Genomic DNA, 25,058 nt, shown 5'->3' on the forward strand with positions numbered 1-25,058 from the left:
CAGACAGGCAAATGGAAACAGGATGAGGGGGCAGGACAGAAACTGGTAAGCAGTTATTTTTCCTTCCACTAGATGTCAGTGTTGCTCTGTATTTGTTTCCTACAGAGGTTGACAGCGTCAGTGTCATTCATGATCTCTTATGTTTTATGTTCGCCCCCCTCCTCCCCTGCATCTCTCCCTACCTCTGAGTATCTCTTTCATCTTTACATCTTTCACTCCCACTTGTCTAACCATAGCCTACCTCTGTTCCTCCACCCCATCCTCATCCCCGGCCTCTTGCTGCTTTTCCATCATTTCATATTCTTTTTCTTTTTTGTTTTCCCCTCTCCCTCTTACTTCTCTCTTGCCCCACTCGTCTACACCCTTAATGGACCTCTCATTTTATATCTTTCTCCCATTCTCTTTTGCCCTTCTGCCACACATGAATGTTCCAAAATGAATCTTAATTTGATTGCAGAGATCTACAGCTCAGGTGGGGGAATCTGTCCATAGGACAACTATTAGTCGTGCACTGCACAAAGTTGGCCTTTATAGAAGAGTGGCAAGAAGAAAGCCATTGTTAACAGAAAACCATAAGAAGTCCCGTTTGCAGTTTGCCACAAGCCATGTGGGGGACACAGCAAACATGTGGAAGAAGGTGCTCTGGTCAGATGAGACCAAAATGGAACTTTTTGGCCAAAATGCAAAACGCTATGTGTGGCAGAAAACTAACTCTGCACATCACTCTGAACACACCCCACTGTCAGATATGGTGGTGGCAGCATCATGCTCTGGGGGTGCTTCTCTTCAGCAGGGACAGAGAAGCTGGTCAGAGTTGATGGGAAGATGGATGGAGCCAAATATAGAGCAATCTTGGAAGAAAACCTCTTGGAGTCTGCAAAAGACTTGAGACTGGGGCGGAGGTTCACCTTCCAGCAGGACAACGACCCTAAACATAAAGCCAGGGCAACAATGGAATGGTTTAAAACAAAACATATCCATGTGTTAGACTGGCCCAGTCAAAGTCCAGATCTAAATCCAATCGAGAATCTGTGGCAAGATCTGAAAACTGCTGTTCACAAACACTGTCCATCTAATCTGACTGAGCTGGAGCTGTTCTGCAAAGAAGAATGGGCAAAGATTTCAGTCTGTAGATGTGCAAAGCTGGTAGAGACAGACCCTAAAAGACTGGCAGCACCCAACAACATAGCACCCAACAATCTGTGGGATATAAATATTTCTAACATTAGTAACTTGACATTTAAAAAATTAAACTGCTGAAGGGCATGCCAGGAGGTGCTGTGTATTCAAGAATAGTGAAGTCAAATGATGAACAGAGGAACAGGAGAGCAGTGTCTGATGTATTGAATGATTTTTGTTTGTTTTTTGATATGCTGAACTGCAGATCAGCTCAGGTAGCCCCGCCCACACACAGTGACAGGAAACTAGGTGAGACAAAGAGCATGTTAGAAAAGGCTCATTTATTTTAGCCTGCATTTTAAACTGTGCTCTGCTGTTTAAACAGCTGCTCTGAAAAACGATTTCAGCGCTTAACAGAGCCTATGAATAGATTCTTGTTCTATTGTTGTGTGGCTTTATCATCTTTATTTTTTCAATGATGTAATTCAAATGTTCAGCATTTTATTTACACTTATTCTTCTACTAATAGAATGATGACCTATATAAAGACTCATTTATGCATTTATAACTTATTTATGTATAATAACAATGACAACAACGGTATAAACTGTAAAACTGCCAGGTTCTTTAAAAAGCATGAAATATAAATATAAATAAAGATTAAAATACTAATTATAGTTAGAACCCTCAACACTTAAAAGGGGTAGCTTTTAACCCGTTCACACATAGTGGTCATTAATTAACACTGTTGGATTTGATTTCAACACTATTAAAGTGTCTATATGGGTCCACACCAGAGAGTGTTAATTTAACTCTTTTTGGAGAGTTGGTACGTTAACTCTGATTTAGTGTTAAACACCAAATCTGTCTGGAGTTGATAATTTAACACTTGGTGTTAAGAGTTTATATATTAACTCTCAAAGAGTATTTTAGTTTAACTACGTAAGAGTTATCTTCTAATTCATTCTAAAAAGCGGGAATTTTACTGTTCTGAACTTCTAGAAATTTCTTTTGGAAATAAACATTTACTAAAAAGATGCAATGGTTTTTGAAAAACATTTATTCTGAACTGTGCACCACAATTTCAAAACATTTTCTGAAAGATGTAACAGTATACATGTTCTCACTTTCATTAGAATCTTGTTTATCAAAAGGTCTGACATAGGTGAGCTGGTAAATGCAAATAACAGCATTCTCATCACTTATTTCTTCAATACAATATGCACACTCGATTTTAACTACTATCAATTTACACCTCAGAGTTATATTAAAAGAATGTGACTCTACTTAGAGTAAAATTAACTCTACTTTTGCAAGAAGACTACTAACACCAAAACATTTAACACTTTTGAATTTGCTGTGTACAGTGGATATTCAAAGGCTGTTTTCTTGTATTTGTGTCAGTGTTGTTGGTATACTTGTACATAAACCAGTACACTGGACACTGATGTGTCACTCCATACCTGCCACCCACTGGTTGTTTAATGTTACTACAGATGTATGACGTGTTTCATGAATGAATTATGACAACTTCGAAAAGCTTTTCGATTTTTTTTTCTTAAGTATTTTTATTTATCTTTTCATGCCTAAAGATGAATAAAAATACTTCCTGATTGAGGTTGTCATAATTCATGTTTGACAGGTTTAAGGAATTAAATTAAAGTTTTACTTTTTTGTTTTAGTGTTTACACTAAAAATTACACCAAAAAGATCCAGTTTAAAAACCATCATAAAAGCAACCTCTGATATGTAAAACTACCATGTGAGAGGATTAATTTTAGCCTTTGTTAGCGAAGAATTCATGAAAAAGTCTACTCCAGTAACGTTTTGTACTTCTGCCACCTCCAGCACACAAAATACTTTTTCTTATCAAACTCTTTGTGCTCAGTCCAGCTCAGACTGACGCTGAAGATGTAGTTTCATGTCTGCTGTACCACCTGCAGTCTGTGTCACGAAATAAGATCAGCAGGTTACCTGGCTGTCTTTTGCATTGAGTTCCAGGTATCATTCAAACAGTTCGTTTTTAACCCGAGGTACTTCTCTGCACAGCTGTCCTGCTGTGGAGCAGGTGCACTACTCGGGTCCATTACTTGTGGCATATTTTCCCTTCAGGATCAATAAAAGCCAGCAAAAATGAATCTTTTTCAGTTTCTTTTTTAAAACACAGTAAATATATAATGGTTGGAGCTCCTTATTAATTGGGCCAAGTTTCTGGCATGCCAGAGGGGATCCCTGACAGCACTGCTTGGAATAACATGAGGTGACTGATGATAACTAGGAGAAAAATAAACACAGTGAAGAGGCATTACCTTCCTCTCTTCCTCAGAAATAGTGACACATTACTTTTAAATTCACTAATAACTTCAGCACCTGTTTATAGCCTCACGTTTATTATTTGGATATTAATTCTAGCCGTCTCATTTTGTTTTACAGCTCCGACCTGAGCGTTCAACACCCTCAACTGCCAGCCTTTTGGCAGCTGCACGCATCACTGGGTGCGAGGTAACCTGTCTCTAATCACGGTCTGATTCTGACTGCAGTCATTCTCAGTCAGATTACTGAAGCTTTGCAAATAACTGCTGTCTAACATAAAAACATGTACAGCATCGTGTGAGTCGATGCCAACGAGCACAACTCATCTGCAATGAGTCTCGTTGCTACACACTCGAGTTAAGTCGTTTCCTTTTAGCTATGTTCCTTCATAAAAGGAAGACTAATGCCTGTGTCGTTTCACAGTGAAATCACCTCCCTGCAGCAACCACATCACGATTTGTGGAGAAATATGTGTTTAAATGTGTTTAACATCTTTTCACAAGTAGTTTTGTGTGAATTTCTGTGTATAGACAACAAAACATTTTTACAAGAACAACAAGAAATTTGATCTGTCACACTTGACTGATGACACATCAGGTGCCAACCTTTCTCAGTTCAGTTGCAGATTGTTGACTGACTCCATATTATTGCACTTTTATTGCTTCAAAGGCAATGACAACACAATTCACTGCACATGATCACAATACCTTCAGTCATGGTTTCTAACCGTTGTTTCTGTGACTGTACCTTTATTTAAACAAATACCTGACGTCAGGCTTTTGGTTTTCTTTAAAAATCTATCACTATGAAACTATTCCCTTGATATATATCTGTCTTTACTCTACAACTCATGACACTCATAACAATTTGTCTAATGTATCAATCAGATGAGAGGAGGGGCTCAAGTGTGCAATAACACATGAGGGTTTTTTTTATTATCATTATTTGTATTAAGTCAATAAAACCACTGAGGCTCAATCGCGAGTAGGGTCGGGTGAAATAGCCTCAAAAATATATCACAATATTTCAAGAAAATTAAGGGGAAAACAATTGAACAACATTTTACTGATGTTTGCAACTTGTAAGCAGCAGGATTAGAGAAGGAAAAGTTATTTTCTGGTGGTTTCAGTACAGAAGGATGTTTGAAGGAAGAGACTAGAGGAAAGATGAGTTTACAGTTCACACACAGCTAAGAGTTACACTTCAGGGTAATCCTGGTTATAATCTTGTCCTTGCAGCCCACTTTTTGCTGCTACACTGGCAACAACCTGCCAGTCAGTTTAGGAGATTGTGTTATTCTTGTCCTGATGCTGTTTTCTTCCAAACACTTCTCTTAGCCTTTTGGTTGTGGAGAGATTTTATGCAAGCAGCAACAGGGAGCCAGTGGAGAGCAGAGAAAATCTATCATCTACCGTTTTTTGCCTGACTGGAGACCAAATATACCTTGTTTAGGACAATTTGTAGAGGTTTTACTGTGCGTGTTGGAAGCTCTGTGTGAGATGACTTGTACAACGAGCTTAGTGGCTCACTCAGTCACATACATTTATTTGTGTCATGCTGTAGCAAATTCATGTCTGAAGAGTTTTTACCGAATTCTGATTTTGTAGCTTAAAGTCAAAGTTAGCCAGTAATCACACTCAATACAACAAAAGGTCATTTTAATGAGGGCTGCAGAGAGGAGCGCCAACACTGTGTCGTCCAGTTCATGAAAGGGAAGTTGCAATTAGAGCATGAAGCTGCAAAACACAGGAGCATTCGGGAGCTTAATGTTCCTTTACCAACGTAAAGCAGTAGCTATAACATTTACACCACCTGTAAGAGAAAACATCTTAAAGAGCACGCACTTTGTCTCAGTGGGGAAATTAGCTTTTCATGGCAGGATGAGCAAATGCCACATTGCACTTTTGGGCATCTGAAGGTTTGCAAAGATTAACTATGATTTTACAGAAGAAGATAAAACTGTACAGTGTGAGAGTGGAGATGTGGAGATGAGTGTGTGTGAGAGGACGTGTGCTATGGAAAAGTCTGCAAACACATAAAGGTGTCCTGTTAAACAGACAGCAGTGTCTAAATGTATAAGAATTTATATCTACAACACAAAGAGATCATTAAAAAACAAAACAAAACAACACTTTAGATCTCTTATTATCTTTGCACAGAGGTCAGCGGGATCTTCAGGAGCTGTGATGCTATTTTCGGATGGACTGATTTATCAATAGCAACTGATTTCATAGCTTTTGATCTCTAACCTGGAACCTAATTAGTTCCAGAGCAGGTTAAGGTTGCAGCATAAGCTACTGTACTATACTGATACTGATACTATACAAAAAGTTTTAGCTTCTCTACACTGGCTTCCTGTCTCCTACAGGATCCAATTTAAACTTTTACTTTTTGTTTTTAAGTCGCTTAATGCCCGAGCCCCTCCTTACCTGTCTGAGCTCCTCTCTGTTTATGCTCCAGGAAAAACCACGAGGTCCAGCTCAAAATGAATGCTGTCCATCCCACGGACTACTCTCAAATCTTGTGGTGATAGAGCCTTCTCTGTGGCAGGTCCCAGACTTTGGAGTAGTCTCCCCTAAAAATTAGATCTCCACAAGTAGTGTTCCCATCATACTATCCAGGCACTTTAAAGCCTGACAAGAAATACATTCAAAATGAATCAACTGAAATGTTTGAATTTGGGGTCCAGGGTGATGTTCATGTAACATTTTTCTTTTTAGAGATTTTTGTTTGAAATAAAAATATTTTATGTGAATTTTCAGAATTTTGTTGTTTATTTGTGTGAAAATCTAATATTGTGTTTTGGAAAACCAATATTGTGGAAAAAGTGCTCAGTTATTGTGAGGGTCCCCTAAAGCCCATCTGATGGAGACTTGGGCTCCTGTTTAGCTGTCGTAGACGTTAGAAGCAGATTTTGGAAGTCTGGAGCGAGAGCCTTTGTAGATTACTCTTGTTTCTCCAGCACAGCCTACATGCTCACTGAAGTATTCAGTATTCAATATTTATCTTTCTGTCTTTCGTGTTGAAGTCCACCCCCTTAACCCTCAACAACAAATTGGGCTTGTGTTGACTTGTTCCTCTTATTGCTGTGTTTTCCATGGCAGCACAGAGCTGTGAACACTGGTTAAAAGTGGAAACTGGATTCACTACATTTATTGTTTTGCCTTCAGCCTCTGCTCAGTTACTGTTGGAAAACTTTGCAGAAAAGTGCACTTGGTTGTTGACATGACAATGAAGACCGGAACAGCTGGAAAAACAAACTCTTCAGACTTACTCCCCCAGACAAACACTTGTCAAAAGTGTTTGTCTGAGGGCCTAAGCTGAAGTGATGATCCCAGTTCTCTTTAATTCCACAATGCTGTTTCTTTGCCACTTCAGGGAAGAGAAACATGTTGTAGACACCGGACTTCTACATTTTTTATGATGCAAGTGTTAGAAAACAGGAGCCCTTTTCCCAGTTCTTTGCTGTTTTGGGGTGGAGTGTGCGCAGGAGGTTCATCAGAAAGGCAGTAAAGTCAGTACAAGGGTACATCTGGTAAAAAAACAACAGTAGAGCTAAAAGAAATTCCTGGAGATACTTCTCTATGTGGCCAAACAGATGGTAACCTCTGGGCCTGAAACATGAAGCTAATGCAGTTCTTCAGGCCCATTAATGTCCACTTGAGGCTGGCTTCCAGTGTGAGTCAGTAATTATAGACTCACATGTTAAAACATCCAACTTTACAGCAGAAATAAATATGTTTGCATATGTATGGTTAGATCCGTTGTATTTGGATGCACTTAAGGCTTAAAGTTAAAGGCGTGACTGCTTTAACAGACATCTATGCAGGCGTCTGCAGGCTGCAAGGTTTCACATCCACTAATTTAATTCACTGAACTGGACCCTTTTTGATATTTATGTCTATTTCACACTTTGCCGTGACATCGGGTTGCATATTCCTGTGCACCTCTGGACATCCAGCATGGCTGCTGCCTTTAAATTTGACCCTGGATGTGCTTCTCTTCCTCACACAGATCTTTTACACTGTGGGCTCTGCGGTTTCAAACCCCTAACTTCCTCATCACACTGGGTCAATCTTCTGGACAGAAGTCACTGGTAATGATTTGAAGAGCACAAAGCATCTGGTACAACTGGGCTATTAACTGGTTTTTAACTTAAACAATCACTTAAATTGTGTTTTCTTTAATAAAGAAACATTTACAAAGGCAAGAGTGCCATTTTGTACACTGTAATGAATGAACAATCCAAACATAATGTTTCAGCCACAATGACTGAAATACACTGAAAGCTCTGTCACCATCACCTGCTTGTGTCTGATCCCTGTTGCTGCTGTGCTCATCTGTGGAGTCCACTGTTAACGTCTCTTTGCTACCCACAGACACCTCACTGTGACTTTTACAGGCAGGGAGGGACCAGCAGTTGTTTGAGTTTTTTCATGTATTTGTTTTTTCTATTTCAGGGAAAATTCTTGGTAAAAAGATTTTTACGAAACGACTGGAACTATGCAGGATGTCAGTGTGTGCTGGCACATGTTTTTCCCATGCCAACACAATCTTCCCCTTTACGGCTCCTTAGATCAAGCTCCTTTTGACTTTTGTCTTCCTCAAAATGAAAGTGAAGGAGATCATCACGGCGACACAAGTGCTGCGAAGGACGGGGCACTCATAGCGCTCTCCAAATAACAGAAGCGGGGCTGAAAGCTGTCCAGATGTCCATGAAAAGACAGCCTTAAAGGGAGTTAGGCCAAATCAAATCTGATATGTTTCTGAATCTTGCAGGGCATTTTGAGTTTTGTTATAATTCAGCACCAATGCTAATTTTAATTCAATTTGCATAATCTTTGCCTCTTAGTTTAATTTGTTGGTGTTATAATTGTCTAATTAGCACTAAACTGATGATCATGTCCTTCCTTTTCAAGGTATTTGGTCATAAATCAAAATATAGAGCAAACTGTTAACCTGCAAGATAAAAGGTCACAGAATCACTTATTATAAATCATTCTCTGGGATACATGAATGTCAGCATCAAATGTCTCAGCGATCCATCCAATTACTGTCACGACATTAAGCTAATCCCTCTGCTTCAGGCTCCGTCTTTCTCACTTTTAGTGACATTTATAGCATGTGTTGTGTACCGAGAAGCCGTGCTGTCATTGGACTGTCTGCTCTGTTGATCTGATGGAAGTGTAGTCAGCACTTCACTAGAACCTTACTGCTGGCAGGTATAAGTGCCATCTAAACTATTTAAAGCCTTATTGATAGCTAACATTGTTTCCCGGTAACAAAAAGTCTATTATTACCCTGCAGGGACCGAGTGAAATATGAAAAATCCTTTGTGAAACATCAAAACTGCTTGTCTGACAGTAGAAGAGAACCTTTCTTATTCTTGTCAGCCTTATGTTTTGGAAACGTTTTGTTATGAAGATGATCTGCAGCTCTGGCAGACATCGTTAACACTTCTCTGGTTGTAAAATCGAAGCGAGAATTTAGGGTGAAAAATAATCGTTTAATCTGCTTTTTCATCACAGCTGCTGGTGTGGGTCATTTATAGAGGAGCTCTTGGAGGTTAGTGAGGTGGGTGGGTTAGTGGCCATTCATCACTTTTCAACATGCCGGATTATTTATCTGAATGGTCACATGATATTATTTGTAACCTAAAAAACCAAAGTCATTTCTAGACGCCTCAACATAGACAACTAGTTTAATCCCTGTGTTTAACCAATGAGTGAAAGTAAAATAGAAAAAAAAGCAAAAACAGCAAAACACAAACGTCTCATAGGGGCAGCTTTACAGTTTCCTGGCCAACAAACCTGCAAGTGAATACCACCGCCACCCTTCCAGACTCGTTCTCTAAAATGGGAACGTTGTCCTGTGCAACTAATACAGCTGCAAATGCATCAAAGCACTGCTGACAAAGGGCACACGTCTTCTTTATGTTTGGATATTTATAAAGGCCAGCATGTTGCTTTGTTCTTGTAGTGCTGTTAAATCTTGTACACAGCAGTAGATTGTTGATTCCGGACAATCATTATTGTGTTTTCAGTGTTTCTGCACGTAAAGGTGACGAGACGATGTCATTCTTGACTCCAGATCGTTTCTATCACAGTGACTGTGGCTTGTAAACCTCTGGTTCACATCAAACCTTCAGAGATTAATTTGTTCTGTTGAATCTTGATTAAGAAGCTGCATACTCATTCTAACAAAGATGAAAACAGGTTTACATTTTTAGCGTTGGGTTTGGGTTACTACCTGTGATCACTTTGACTTCACAGGGTTAAAATGAAGCAGGAGACTCGTTCCTTCTTTCTGTCTCCAGAGGTCACGATGAATTTAGAATGTGCTGCTTAAATTTGCACCTGCCTTCACTTGGAACGAGCTGCAAAATCACCAGAATCTTAAGCAGCCGTTCCACTAAATGTATTTAAGGTTGTTCTGACTAACCAAGCAGCAGTTATTTCAGTCGGTAAGTGTTCTGCCTGATCATTACGTCTCTGTTTTGGCCCAACACAATAACCTATTCTTACATTACATGTTCAATTCAGGTTGTTATATTGCACCTCTGAAGCTAAAGTACACAAACAGAGAAAAAACATTATCATTGATAACACAGACTTAGAGTTTGGAGCTGTAGAGCTGTGATTAAAGGAACACATCACAATTGATCTTTCTTAATATTGAAAATGACTTTGTTTCTTCTGCACGGATGTGCGATATTATTGCTTATAGAAAAGCAGGAAGAAATCCCTCTCAATAACAAACATAAACAGAGTGCTTCTGTCTAGAGAGAAGTCTTCTTTTGAAATGTGAATAACAACAAATTCCTTTTCTTCCAAGAAAAATACCTTTTATTTCATTATAAATCCACATAATTGTATCTATGAAAGCATAAAATCGCATGTTGTTGTGTTTTTTTCTCCTTATTGTGGTCATTAGTTTCGTTATATTCAAAGTAAATCATGGGTATCAAACCATCGAAGACTGTAAGGTGTATGTCGCATACAAACACAGACACTGTCAACGGCAAAGAGGGGCATCGAGGGGCATCGAGGGGGAGGGAGGAGGGGAGGGGGGGACAGGAAGGGACGGCGCGAGTTCTGCCGGCCATTTTTTAAAACCACTTGGTATATTTAACCATCCCGAGTGCCAGCGTTTAGTGGTAGGAACAGTTTCGGTCAAGTTCACCAGCGATGTGTTCACACACAGCTGCTCTCCAGCGTTAGAGCGTTTTCGCCGCTTTCACCGTCACGTGTAGAGACGCACGCGTGCTGCCGCAGACGCTGAATCACTTCCCGCTGGTGCTCCTAAAGGCTCCGTCCTCGGGACACCGATTTAAATTTTTTTTGTAATATTCCAACAAAGAGAGAACCGATCCACAATGGACGCAAACATACCGATTATGTCAACATTTTCTAAGTCATCCACAGCCAGAAGAGTTAGATTGGTAATACTGGAGGATATACAAGTCAGCTGTTCATCAGAGAGAAAAGGGGAGAGACAGAGTGATTAAGAGAAATAGAGCCAGAGAAGGCAGGGCAGAGGGATGAGATGAAAACATATGATTAAAGTGCCAGAAGAGTTCACGGTTTAGTTTCTTGACTGTTTGTTATTATCATAGATGCTTTGAGACAAGACGCTGACAATGTGCTCATATTTTCAATCCAAGGCCCAACATGGAGTTTCTAAGAGGTGTGTTTCCGGAAGTCTGGGTGTCCTCCCAGTGTTGTAATAGTGCTGTCATAATACTGTTGTAATCCTTTGGCATATGACTATATGCTGGGGAAAGAGAAGAGCGGTGCCACCAACCACTGACCACAATAACATCCAGGGGAAATGTTGTCCACATACATCTGTTCTGCACATTCTCAGAAACGAAGCGATCACACAAACACCCATCAGATGATTGTTTACATCCTCGAAAGAAGAAAAAGAGCTTCTGTGAGGGTTTTATCTCGTTCCTCTGATCCAAAGTTTCGAGAACCAGTTCCAGACCTGCATCCAACATGTCTCTCCCAGCGGCGTGGGGTCTTTTGCATATCAGCAGGTGGGCTTTGAATTCTCTGGCTCCAAAGGTCACATCCTGTGTGGGTCTGGTATGATGTGGTATCAGAGGATAGTGTGTATCAAACCGTCAGGGCTCACAAGAAGGATGTTAACATACAACCCACGAGGCACCTGAAACAGATAAGAGATGGAGAGTGGTTCACAGTCAGTGAGTGATTTTTGATCTACATAAAGAAACTTTAGGTTTGATTTCAGTTTTTTGACTGAAACTTTCTGAGTAAATTAAAAAAAAAAAAGTGATAAATCCACATTATCATCTCTGAATAAGTGAATAAAGGGAATTATCTCAAAGTAAGACAGCTGCAACAGGTGATTATTTATCTTATTACTCACTAAGTTATATTTTCATTTAAATCACCAAACTAAAAGGTGTTTTAACTAATCTGTCACAAGTTTTCTGCTTAATTATTACTGCCTGTCTAAGGAGCTTGGAAAGAAAAGCGTCTGGACTTCTTTAAGTTGCTCGAAGATGTTTCACCTCTCATCCGAGAAGCTTCTTCAGCTCTAAGGTCAAATGGTGGAGAGTCCCAGATTTAAGCCCTGTGGGAATGTCCCCCCCCCAAGAGGGACAAAGGACCCCTTAATGATCCTCTACCTAATCACATAAGCCAAAGTGTGAAAGTGGGTGTAGGTCACAATTAGGGCTGCCACGATTTGTCGACTAGTCACGATTATGTCGACTATTAAAATCGTCGACGACTAATTTAATAGTCGACGCATCGTTTGAAGCTTTGTAAGATCACAAAGGACGCAGGAATAAGTAGCAGGATTTAAGAGTGTAATAACGGACTGAAACAGAAGATGGCAGCACTGCATGTACAAGGATGCCAGCTGCCGTTAAACCCCGAAGAAGAAGAAGCTGTGTCCCAGAATTCATAGCGCAGCCCAGCGCAGTTGTCAACAATGGCGGCAGCTAGTTAGTTTTAACTTTACTCTTATTATTCTTTCTGGGTCACAAAATAAACGTTTAACATATTTTCAGGCGAGAATGTAGCTGTGTAAACCTCAAATATCTGCTCAGTTTATCAAGACACCACATATTTTCAAAAGCGCTCCGACGTTTTCGGAGACGTCTGTTACCCACTAGCTCGTTAGCTAGGTGGGGGCAAGGCTAACTAGAGCCGTGAGAACACCGGACTCCCGGCAAATCGTTTTCAAACCCACCGCCGTCTTTTGCTAGTCAGGTTAAACATATATAAGTCACTTAGATAACTTAAAAATGTTATTGTTTGGCTTTCTTTAGTATTTTATTTGTTCCTGAGTAAATCGGTTTGGCTGAGATCAAAGTTATAGTTTTTACACAGCTGAATAAACGTCAAGCAGACAGCTGATTATCAGAAGTGTGAGACGCTGGAGAATATACTCCGGTGTCCTGTTATATTTTAGAAAGCAAGGAGTTTATTAAACTTCACCGAAACAATCTGCAAATTTCATTAAAAATTAATAAACTACCATCTTGTCTTTATTTTTAGTTAGCACAAACACTTCAAGCTGTAAGCTAATGATAGTTGCTGCTGGTGCAATAAGCTGTACCTGTACGTCCAATGGATGATGATCTGATTAGTCGACTAATCGCAAAAATAATCGGTGACTAGTCGACTATCAAAATAATCGTTTGTGGCAGCCCTAGTCACAATCAGGTTTCGGGTGAGCTCATTGTGAAACCTGGCCCCACCCTATCATATGATTTCCTGAGGTCAGATGGCCCAGGATGTGAGTGGGCGTTAAGGCGTCTGGGAAGGATCTCAAAACCACCGCCTCTGTTCAAAGATGGTCAGTCATAGTGGACATAAATGGCTCCCACAGGGCTTAAATCCGGGAATCTCCACCATTTGACCCTAGAACTGAAGAAGCTTCTCAGATGAGAGGTGAAACGTCTTCAACTTAAAGAAGTCCAGACGCTTTTCTTTCCAAGCTCCTTAGACTACGATGACCTGGATGACTGAGAACCTTCACAGACATATTACTGCCTTTGTTTTTACCCCGAGTCAGTGACTCATTCTCCCACTTAAATGTTGTTACATTTAATATTTATTGTTTTAAATAATACATCAATAGTACATCTGTACATCTATATACTTTTTATGTGTGTCTGTGTGTTAATAGTCTGTGTAACCACTGTTGGCTGTGCTGTTGGCTGTCTTGACCAGGTCCCTCATCAGAGTCTTTAATCTTAAGAATCTCCCAGATTTACGGCACAAGGTCTCCATACGTGTCGGGTTTAGAAACACAACTATCTTCACTAAGCCGTTACTTATGGACACCTGTAAAAGATCGCTTGTGTCGTTTTTAAATAAAAAAGACTCATCTCTTATCTGCAGGGTCACTGTGATTTTAATGCAAACTGTGAGGTTGTTGTTGGTAGTTTTCAAACCAATGAGTAAAAAGAAGGCACACAACACAAAGCTCCCGAACAGGACACAAACCAAAGCCTCCTATATGACAAACTTCACCATTATGCATTCCTAATATTGCTGCTGCCAACATGTCAGCTCACAGATGCGAGAAGAAAACCTCATGCGTACCTCTAAGAGACAGCAGCATCTGACAGAAGAGTGCTATTGAAACCCATGGATGACAGCACGTTGTGTGTACATGCGATTTACTCTCTTACAAACATAGAGCTCAGCAAAATGTAGAAACAGACTGAATAATTAAACACTGTACTAACAATTGCACAGTATTATATTTCTGTATTTACGTCTTCTTATGAACACTTAACTGAATTTCACTCTGTGTTTTGCTTCTTGTTTGTCTTTCTGTGGTTTAAGTGAACTTGATTTTCACGAGCTGGCCTCTTGGAGTGGAAGTCTTTATTTTATTTATAGACTGCAGCTTTCTTGAATATATGCTTGTTCTTTGTTATTGATCCAACACACTTGAGGCTTCCCAACTTATGGGGAAAAGAAAAAACATGCACATATCCTCTCCTACCTTGTACAAAAACACCAAAAAACAACCCACGGTGTGTGCTGCAGGGTTTTTTTGTTTTTCAGTACTGATGACTCAGTGACTGCTTGGCCAGCTTCTGAGATTTCAGGTTTTTAGAAAAGCTTTCCTGCATATACTTTGCTTTGGAAACGATCCCCTTCTCACCCACAAACTCTTTTCTGCTTATATTTGAAATGCAAATACAGGGCATCCCAGCCCATCTTTAGTCTGGTAAAATAAATAAAGCTTTATTTTGCTACACTGAGAAATACTTCCAATCAAGGGAAATTAAGTTGTTCTGCTCTGTGTCAGGAACTGCAGTTCCTCTGCTGGCCACTTGAGGCTGGCTACCAGACTGCAAAAAAGTGATTGTGTTTAACGCTAGTTTCAGTCTTCAAAACAACTGTATTCAATTCAATTCAGTGTTATTATATAGCACCAAATCACAACAGCAGTCACCTTGATGTGCTTTATATCGTAAGAAAAGACCCTACAATAATACAGAGAACCGCAACAATCAAATGACTCCCTGTGAGCAAACGTCTGGCGACAGTGGGGAAGAAAAACTCAGTTTTAACAGGAAGCAGGGCACCAATCTGCTTACTTAATTACTTGCATGTCTTTTATCCTGTTTTCCAACCCGTCGTGGCCCCTCCCTGAGCCTGCCGGAAGAAACCTGCCGGAGGTTTCTTCCTGTTAAAAGGGAGTTTTTCCTTCCCACTGTCACCAAAGTGCTTGCTCAGAGGGGGTCATATGATTGTTGGGTTTTTGTCTGTATGTATTACTGTAGTGTCTACCTTACAATATAAAGTGCCTTGAGGTGACTGTAAAATTGAATTGAACTTACTGGTTGTAGAGAGTGTCTCCCTCCTGACTCCAAACTAGGGCCTGACAGCTGAAGGCTCTGCCTCGAATCATACTTGAGTACGTGAATACTTCAGGAACCACCAGTGAGCCAGCAGTCTGAGAGTGAAGTGTCTAATAGGGTAATCTTTTTGCTTTTTAAATTTTCAGGTAATATAACTTGTTGTTGCTTTAAGTTTGTAAAATAAAATTATGCTTTCTTTTTCTTCAATAACTTACAGTTTACTAGCTTATCTAGCCAGTCTTGGCTGATAATGTCGCACTCCAGCATGGTTTCAGAAATATGATAAATTCTGCCTCCAAAAAGCATCACGCTACAATGCAACTTTAATGCTTAAATTCATAAATTGATACATTAAAAGTGAAAAATCTTTGTATAGTTGTAAGTGAAACGCACCATCTGATAAATTATAAACCTTGAAGCACACTGCAGTCTTTTGTGAAGAGACATTGGGGTTAAATATCTTGGTGGCATCACTCAGTTAATGGGACAATATGAAAAATATGAAGAATATAAAGAATTATGAAACACTGAATATGAAGATCAGTGCACACTGATTGAGAATGAAGTCATATGTGATGACATAAATTAAAAAAACGTGGCCTCTTGTCAGAAACTGTTAATGGGATGGATGAGCAGAAAGCAAAGAGAGGAAGAAGACAAGGAGGAGGGGAGGTGGAGAATGCTTACATAATGAAATAGAAGTCTTACATAATGGAGTGACACCAATCTGCATACTGTGGGGGATCAGGCCATTACATAATGGCCCAATAAAGGAGAATAATGTTGTTTACTAAGGCAAGGCGATATTTACAGAGCACTTAGAGGCAGACAGACTCCAGGCCTGCTAATGGCTGCTGACTGCTACACTCTCCCTTCATCTCTTCCTCATTCACTCCATTTCCCCCCTCTCTCTCTATTAAAGCATGCTTAACATGTTTCCAGCCCTCTCTCCCCTCAAGATGTTCTGACATCTCTGGTGGTACGATGAGTGGTTACCCTCCAACCTGTGTGCATACGCGAGTGTGTTTGTGTGTGTGCTTGATCTCTCACCTCTCTCACCTCTTCTCCCTCCAGCGCTGTGAAGCTGAATGTAAGTAAATCTGAAAAACACGCAACCAACAAAAAGTAACAACAAGATGGGATCAGAGTTCAGATATCAACCCATCGAGAAAGACACACGGGGAAGCAACTGTCAGGTCACGTCTAAAAGAAACCTAATCCACCAACAGGCACCTCTGAAGCTCACAATTTTCCATATTATCCAGTTTAAGCCTGTTTAGCTGATCAGCAGAAAAAAAACAAATAAGAGATATTGGGGTTTTATTGTTTTTTGGGGTTTTGCAGCAGAGTGCGAAGCAGTGGGAATGGCCTGCTCTTTGTTCGCGAGTGATGGGAGAAGGGAGCGGGAGAGAGACGGATTGGTGCGGCGGCCGCCGCACCAATCCGTCTCTCTTCACCGGTCCATTGTGGTGAAGAGAGAGCTGAGCGTAAAAGTGAAGCTCTCAATTTACCGGTCGATCTACATCCCTACCCTCACCTTTGGTCATGACCCGTGGGTCGTGAATGAAAGAACGAGATCACGGATACAAGCGGCGGAAATGAGCTTCATCCAAAGGGTGGCTGGCCTCTCCCTTAGAGATAGGGTGAGAAGTTCGGCCATCCGGGAGGGGCTCACAGTAGAACCGCTGCTCCTCCACATCGAAAGGAGCCAGCTGAGGTGGTTCGGGCAAGTCCCACCGGGAGGAGGCACCCGGGCAGACCCCAGACACACTGGATAGATTATATCTCTCACCTTGGGGGAGGGGCCGAGGAGAGGGAGGTCTGGGCTTCTCTGCTTAGGCTGCTGCCAATGCGACCCGGACCCGGATAAGTGGAAGAAGCTGGAAGGATGGAGCTAATCTTAATTAGCTGCAACACCTTCGATCGGTCAATGAGTGGGGCAGTTTGTATTGTACAGCCTGATTCCTACCTCAGTATAACCACCAGCAGGGTGGATGAGGAGGCAGGTGTGGTTGCATCATAAACCCACAGACTGTGAGACTTGCTCCTTATAAGCCCACTGCAGTCTGTCCCACAGTTGTGAAATTAACTTGAGGGTTACTTGTTTTTTGATTATTATGAATTAAATTTAACACAAAAAGTTTTCTTAAACTTCTTGGATTTATAACATTCAAATGAGGTGTTTACTGACCAAAAATATTTGGTGATTAAATGACCCATCCATCCTACTTGCATTTTGACATCCTGACAAAACATTCATGGGAGAGTGGAAAGTAGATCGACTCTCAATTGAAAGCATCATCATCGCTTCCACAAATTCATCAATCCCTGCATCCATAACTCACAACCAACAGAAAAATGATGACTGTGATCACACTAGTTTCCCAGATCGAATAATCAATAAAGTCATTCTTGCTCACACAAGTTTGCCCCCCCCCCCCACCACCACCACCTCTCCCACATCACCGAGCTCTTATTTTCTCTCCATCTCTCTTTATCCCTCCATCTTCTCTTGTCAATAACTGTCTCGGGGCTCAGTGACTCATCTCCACTTCTCTCTCTGTTTGGTTGGTCGTTTTGCTTTATTTCTCTTTTTTGCCTCCTCATCTGTCTCACGGACTAAATATACTAAGACCATAATCCTCCCTTCTGTCTCTCTCTCTCTCTCTATCTTTGGACTGCTCTCTCCTTCACGATATATAAGCCCACTGTTGACAGCGTCGCTTTCTACTTCCATGCCACATTTACGCAGGTCTTTTCAGATGGAGATTAACAAATAATGTTTGTTTTATTTTTTTGTCAAAGGGTTTATGCAGCCATTGGCAATGTTATGCTGCAAATTATATTTCAAAGGCCTCCCTGTAAAAATAGATATCAGGAAACAGCAGAGCCTCAGCTGGGACTTCACTGCTTTCTCTTAATGGGCTCTCACACAATTTATTCAGTTTAAGCAGCTCTGTATATAAGGAATGGAACAAAAAGGGAAATAACTTATCTTTTAACAGTTATGGTAAATACATAATTGTCATTATTATTATTATTATTATTCTATGGTTTTAAGGAAGCTAATATATCTATCATTTTAAAGAACATCACATTTAAAGAATGACCGCTTTCTAAACTACCTCATTTCATGTGCGGCTTTGCTGTAGAATGACAGATTACATGCTGCTGACATTCCTGAAGCTTCAAATAGTACCTTGGTGTATAGCACAGGTATAGCAGAGGTATAGCACAGGTATAGCACAGGTATAGCACATCTAGCTGATCTGTGACTGATGCCACTGACGTGTTTCTTCACTTGATGTTTCATACTTTATACTTTAAGGGTCTTTGTCTTGAAGTATTGCACACATCGAGGTAAATGTTGTTGTAATTTGGTAATATATAAATCTACCTGAATTGAATTGTATTGATAATTATTTTAAATACCAACGTCTGATGTCCATACATGTCATTAGTATCGTGCTCTGGTGATAAATTCACATAAATTTCATACTCACAAACCATTTCCAAATAGAACCCGACCACGCCAGCAATACTCTTCATAACTTCTTTGTCACTTACATTTGCCACCTCCCTGTCATTCACAGCTTCCTAATGTCCTGCAATGTACATATTATGTCAAGACAAAAGCAAGCTCGAATATAATAGAGCCATTGCCATATGAAACAGAAGATGTCTGGAACCACCAGGACTTCACCAAGAGTTGGCATGCCATCACCAAGCATAACAGGCCACTAGAGTATTTAAAAGTAGAATGGGAGGCAGAGCCTTCAGTTTTTTCAGTCGGAGGGAAGAATCATTTTGCAAAATACAGAGTGAAGAAAACAGAGTGTGATACTTAATCTCTGTACAGCACAGTAGCTAACTGGTTAGCAAAATGGTCCTGGGTTTAAAGTAGGGCCCTTGCATGTGGAGCAGGCAGGGTTTACTCAAAGTTAATTCTCCTCTCATTGGGTCCTTGAAGAAGGCATGGGTTTACATCTCGCCTAGGTCAATAAAGGATATCAACACCTATCTGAGTTTAGCACACAGCAGAAAAGAAAACACTGGCCCAGCTTTGGGGAAAGTCTCTGCTCATCCTCGGCTGGCCCCAGGCTTATATCTCACAGAGCGTCAGCGGAGAGACCTGAACATGGCAGCTCTGTCTGCTAAGGCAGCTGTTTACCTTGTAGTCTTGGTGCTTATAGCTATTACAGAATCATGAATGAAAAACACAATAAGGTGTGCAGAATTGGAGTAATTTCTATTGTGTGAATGTGTGTGTGAATGGGTGAATGACTGAATGTAGTGTAAAGCGCTTTGGGGTCCTTAGGGAAGTAAAGCGCTATACGAATGCAGGCCATTTACCACTTCTATTGTATACTAGTCTAAGGAGCTTTATTTATGCTGTAAACTGGTATTTGCTTACTGCTTTTGGTGGATGGAGGTGCTTATCCAGTTCCTGTGAACTCCCCATGGTGAGCACTTACTTATAAATGACACAGAATCATGACTGTCTTAGTGGATTCACTCTGAAATCTTTGTCTTCCCCTGCAGCAGCCCTCAGCAGCAGGAGCTGTTTGAGCTGGGAAGCTCCCAGTGTGAGTGTGTGCGAGTGCGAGTGTGAATGCATGAATGTGAATGACAGCATCCTTCTGTTTTCCCTAGATACATGAGGGTAAAAATAAAAGCAGACGATCGAAATCACTGTGGCGTGACCACTAGGTGTCACTAAGACTCTTTGCAGGGTCTGCTGGCCTCAGTGAAGGCTCCATTGCGGCTGAAGTTTAGTCACTGTGCCATCGTGCTGCTTAAGTGCCAGGCTCGGATAATAAAAGCACACTGAATGATGCCCTGGTGCCTCGTGGCTTTACAGAACACCCTGTGATGATATCTGCCGGTGTCTGCCTGCCTCTCTGCACTCTCTCTCTCTATCATGGTAATCATGAGATGGGATGGTGGGATTGCATTGGAGAGCCAGCAGGCCTGAATTACTGTGTGCATTTCTGTTCAGCGTGGGCAGTTCTATAGCTTGGTGTATGTCCACTTTTGTGTAGTGCAAGCTTCATTTCTCTGAAAGGTCAACTTTGCTGAAAGGACATTTTTGTCTTAGCACTTATCTACTCCCCTTGTCGCTACTTGTTGGCTACATGCAGCGATGCTCCAATGATGGCACTGCATGTAGCCATCCTGGTGCTTGTATAATAGGGTTCTCTATCCCTGCTATACGCTAATCTACAAAGTTTTACATAGCATCTTACCTCAAAGTACACCTGAGCAGCCACAACATTAAAACCCACCAGAGAAGTCCGTAGTATTTATGATCTCAGTATGATATCCCACGTAATCTTCAGTTCTGGGATTCAGGTGGATTTATTTTGACAGATATCACTTACCCAAACCTTGACTAAGCACTAGCCTCCTCAAAGCAACCAGCGCCCAACATTACACTACAAATCCTGCTCAGGAAAAGCTCGTAGAAAACAAGGCATCCTCCCAGCCTCCAAACTCCCTAGATATCAGTCTGATAGATCCTCTATCATAGACTAGTATGCACAGAAAAGCCCTGAACAGCCCTTAAGAACCCAGAAGACCCAAACAATACATCGCTAATGCCTCACACACCACAGTATAAACACAGAAAACCACAACCATCTTGAAAAGGCATTTTTATTGTGTAATGATCTCTGTGCAGATACGTTAATAAAAGCCTGAAACGGTGCAAACCCACGGCTCGCTGTAAAAAGTAACCTGGCTGCCTGCAGGTCCACCTTTGCATGTGTCTTGTATCAGGATCTCCTTCACCACTTTAAGTTTTGGTCTGTATAACAGAAACAGACTTTTCTTTTCTGGATGAGAAAGAAGTAGGAAGGTTTGATTAAGCTTTCTATACTTGAGCTAGGGGAAAAAATGGTGGTCCGATTTTATCTGTCAGAAATATATTTCAGTGATCGTTTGCAACCTAATTATTAGTTAGCATACTAATATGAGCAGGCACAGTGAGAGCAGGTTAACTATTATTCTAAAGATTGTTTAGGAGGCAGACAGATGTTAGTCCCAAAATTTAAGCCAATCCATCCAGATGATGTTTGTACGAGCGAAAGGGAATCACCTGCAACATCTGGAAACACTATGCTGGGGAGTGATGCAAAATCTGAACTAAACCTTTTCATGTAAAGATTCGCTGTGTGTTTGTAAAGCTTTGTTTGGCCATGTGCATGTTTAACAGGTAAGATACTGATGGCCCTTCAGGGAGCAGTGACTCAGGCTGACCAGCAGTTCATTTGGTTTGGAGAGGAAGCAGGTGTGTTGAGATTACCTCTGTGTGGTTTCTGTTGTGTGAATGTATGTGGTGCATATTGGACCTACAACAAATGGCCAAAGGGTCAGTGGTGAACGCTGAGATTGCTTCCATTAGGAAAAAAACGAGTGTTTCATTGTGTGTACGGACAAGTGTGTGTGCAGAATGTGAGTTTTTAGATGAGAGGTATATTATTACAGGGAGGATATGATGAATGAAGAGAGAAAAGATAACAGGGAGAACAGGAAGGGAGGACAGAGCAAAAGGAGAGGATATTCAGAGGAAGAGGGGGAAGAGATGACAAAGCGTTCCCAAATAAAGGTCACGATTGCCAGATAAAAGAGGGAGGAAAGAACAACTCATAAGTGTAAAAATAGAGGTTAGAAGAAGTGAGAGAGAAACGAGGGGAGGCGGAAAAATAAGCACAAGGATTCCTGGACAATGATCATATAAAATCTCAGCCAAAAGCATCTGTTTGTCTTTGATCAGAGGTGCACAGGTGTAAAGGGTGATGGGGTTTTCACAAAGGATGCAGCGAGTTCTGAGCTCGCCACCATGTTCACCGATTTTAAAATCTTCAGCGGGCGCAGAGCTGAAATATTCAGAAAAAGTCCAACTCTTCTCATAATTATCATACATAAGAAGCTTTGCATTGATCTGCAGCTGCTGGAAAGAACACACAACAAATCTAAAGTGTGTTTACACACAGCGACCTGACATGTCTACCTGGATGCAAAACTGTGCTGTCATTACAAATGCAAACTTGTATCCTATGACTGAGTCTATCCACACTTACCATCAGCTTTTCTTCCTTTGTGCTTCCCTGCAGGCTGCATGCCTCATTTCTATTGGCTGTGACAGAGTTCCTGAGCTGTGTGCCGTGTGCTTACGCTCCACAGTGACAAACCATGTTTGAACCACATAATGCATGGGAACAAATGAGTTTCAGAGGGCAGGAGCACCATTGTTACATCCTGTGTGAAAGCCCCTTCAGCCTTGCAGTGTTGCATTATGGGTCTGTAGCACTAACGCTGCCAATCTAGAGTTTCTTTAAGTCTGATTATAGTATGTCTGTTGGAGTGAGTCAGCTGTAAATGAATTTCAGAAGGCAAATTTAAACCATTAAAGCTTCTGACTGGTCAGGTTTAAACACAGAGGAAGATGAGGAGCTGGCTTATAATTTGGGATATTACACTGCGTTTCCTTTTATCCATATATGCTCATTCTGTATGGTTTCATCCTGATGTAATACTGAATCTGCTAAATTTAACCACTACTGAAGTGTAGCCATGTAAGCAGTGTAAAGGAAAGAGAACTACTGATGAGGAAACTAGTATCAATGACCTGAAATTTAGACTACCTGAAATTTAAAACACTGCACGTTCCACAGTTACAACAGAACTGCTGCTCTTTCTACTGAACAAGAAGACTTCTAACAAGCCAAAAAAAAGGGAGAAAGTTTGCAGCCAAATCTTAAAAGCAGAAGTGTGTGTCTCCTGAGCACAAATAGAGAGAGGGACATAACGGCTGAAGGCTCTGTCACCCATTCTACTTTCCCACACTCACTCAGGAAATCACAAGGAAGCCTAGACTTGGCAAGACGGTGAGGTGACCCATGTCTGAAGCATTACAATACAGCCAGTGCTTTGAAAATACTGCAGAACCCCAACCTCCAAGAATGGACTTGGGACCAGAAACACGGTCGATGTGTAATCACTTAACAAGCAGACCATTGCAACCAACACTAAAGGAAATCATGTATGAACCTCTTTAATGGTCTACAGGAAGTAAAACCAACCCACATGAAATCACTGCATGCTACGTTACATTTAATATTAAAGGCAATGGCAGCAAAGAAACCCAAGATTGGAAACGAGACAACACATTAAAGAGCTAATCTCATTTTTTCCCCCTGTAATTTTCATTATGAAATATTATCAGAGAGAGACAGAAATATAAAGGTCTCAGACCACAGTGGGCACGTGAACCACAGGCACCGATGCCTTCTTCTGCCTTTTTGGTTTAACAGCGAATGAAGATGCCCACACCTGAGTGTTAGTGTCACGCTCCATCCCTTGAACTACACACGACCAATCTTTCAATTCATACAGAGATGAAAAGAAAAGAAATAGCTAATAAATTGTGTGAAGAGGAGAGAATCCCTGAGCGCTTTGAAGGATACGTCGAGATAGGGCATACATCTCAATTTGGGAGTGAAATTGGTAGCAGAAATATAACAAGATAAAGAGAAAAGCTATAGTGAAGGATAGCGCGCAAACAGAACGACCTTGATCTCAGAAATGAAAGGAGCAGAAAAGAGATAGGAAGCATCAAAACAAAACAACTCATTAAAATCAGACAAATAACGATGGAGCAGAGAGAGGAGGGACACGGAGGAGGAGACAAAACTGTTTGCATTGGGAGGGACAGGCAACAGGAACTGAAAGAGACCATGTGTTAGTCCGAGGTGCAGAGACAGCGAGTAATAAAGCTTCAAATAGTTTCTTTTCACTGTCAAATAAAAGACAAAAATAGCTTCAGTCAGAATGCTTCTCAAAAAGAAGAAATCAGCTGAGGTTACAGGATCACCTCTGTGCAAAATAATGAAGGATGTTAGTAGTGAGTGAGAATGTATTTAAAGGTACCTTTTGTTTAAAGTCTTCCTAAATGAACTAATAAAAGAAATAACTGCTAAGAACTTATGTTAAAAAATACACACATTTTTCTGTGTTAGCTTAATACACATTTCTAAGTCTGCTGAATACATAGGCAGCATGATGGTGCAGAGTTTAGCACTGCTGCCTCACACAAAGAAGCCTTTGTGGAGGATTTGTTGTCCCTGTGCTTGGTGGCTTTCTCCCCCTGACTGCTTCAGTTCCCTCCCACAGTCCAGAGGCATGAATGTTTAGTGAACTGCTTGCTGAGCCGGCTGTAGGTGAAGCTCTAGGTGGTCAGATCAGAAGTGCTAAAGGTTACTGTTGCATTAACGTACATAATTGCCACCAGAGGTACACAGCTGGCCTCTATGAGTTTCAGGGTACAAATACCCGCCCACTGTCGACAGTCAACCTTGGAAATTATTGACTTAGTTACAAGTGGCTGTACCTGTACAGGTAAAATAAGGTACACTGTGATTGTATGGGTCACACAGATGTTCTGAGAAGTGAAGCTGAAGTGATTGCATGAGTCATGTCACAACCTGTCGCTCATCTAAGAACACGCAGAAGGTCATTAAAAATAATGACATAAAAACGTAAAAATACTTCAGGCACCAGCAGCTGCGCTCTCCTCCGCTACCTCAGCTACCTCCTCTCCTGTAGTATGAGATCACATTCTCCTTCCTAAGGAGTCATTACTAATTAACTCTGAATTGAAGAGATTAGCTCATTCTGGAGAAAAATAATCCCCAATTATTTACTCGGGGCTTAAAGTACGTAAAAATTTTGCGTATTAAAAACTCAAATTATTTAATGTCATTTT

General features: G+C 40.9%; 1 protein-coding gene across 1 annotated transcript in view; it reads right to left on the reverse strand.

Moving 5' to 3' along the window:
• Positions 1 to 10,332: 10,332 nt before the first annotated feature.
• Positions 10,333 to 25,058, reverse strand: part of LOC146654726 (leucine-rich repeat and fibronectin type III domain-containing protein 1-like protein) — a 440,352-nt gene continuing 425,626 nt past the window's right edge. Inside the window, exons 15-16 of the mRNA XM_085380451.1 lie at positions 16,343 to 16,392; positions 10,333 to 11,604 (exon numbers count right to left, since the gene is read on the reverse strand). The gene's annotated coding sequence lies outside the window, so the exon portion shown is untranslated. The remainder of the gene's footprint in view (positions 11,605 to 16,342; positions 16,393 to 25,058) is intronic.

Source organism: Rhamphochromis longiceps, linkage group LG14 (genome assembly GCF_057381845.1).
Source record: "Rhamphochromis longiceps isolate RC_006_pf linkage group LG14, R_longiceps_female_GT1.1, whole genome shotgun sequence".
Classification (NCBI taxonomy): domain Eukaryota; kingdom Metazoa; phylum Chordata; class Actinopteri; order Cichliformes; family Cichlidae; genus Rhamphochromis; species Rhamphochromis longiceps.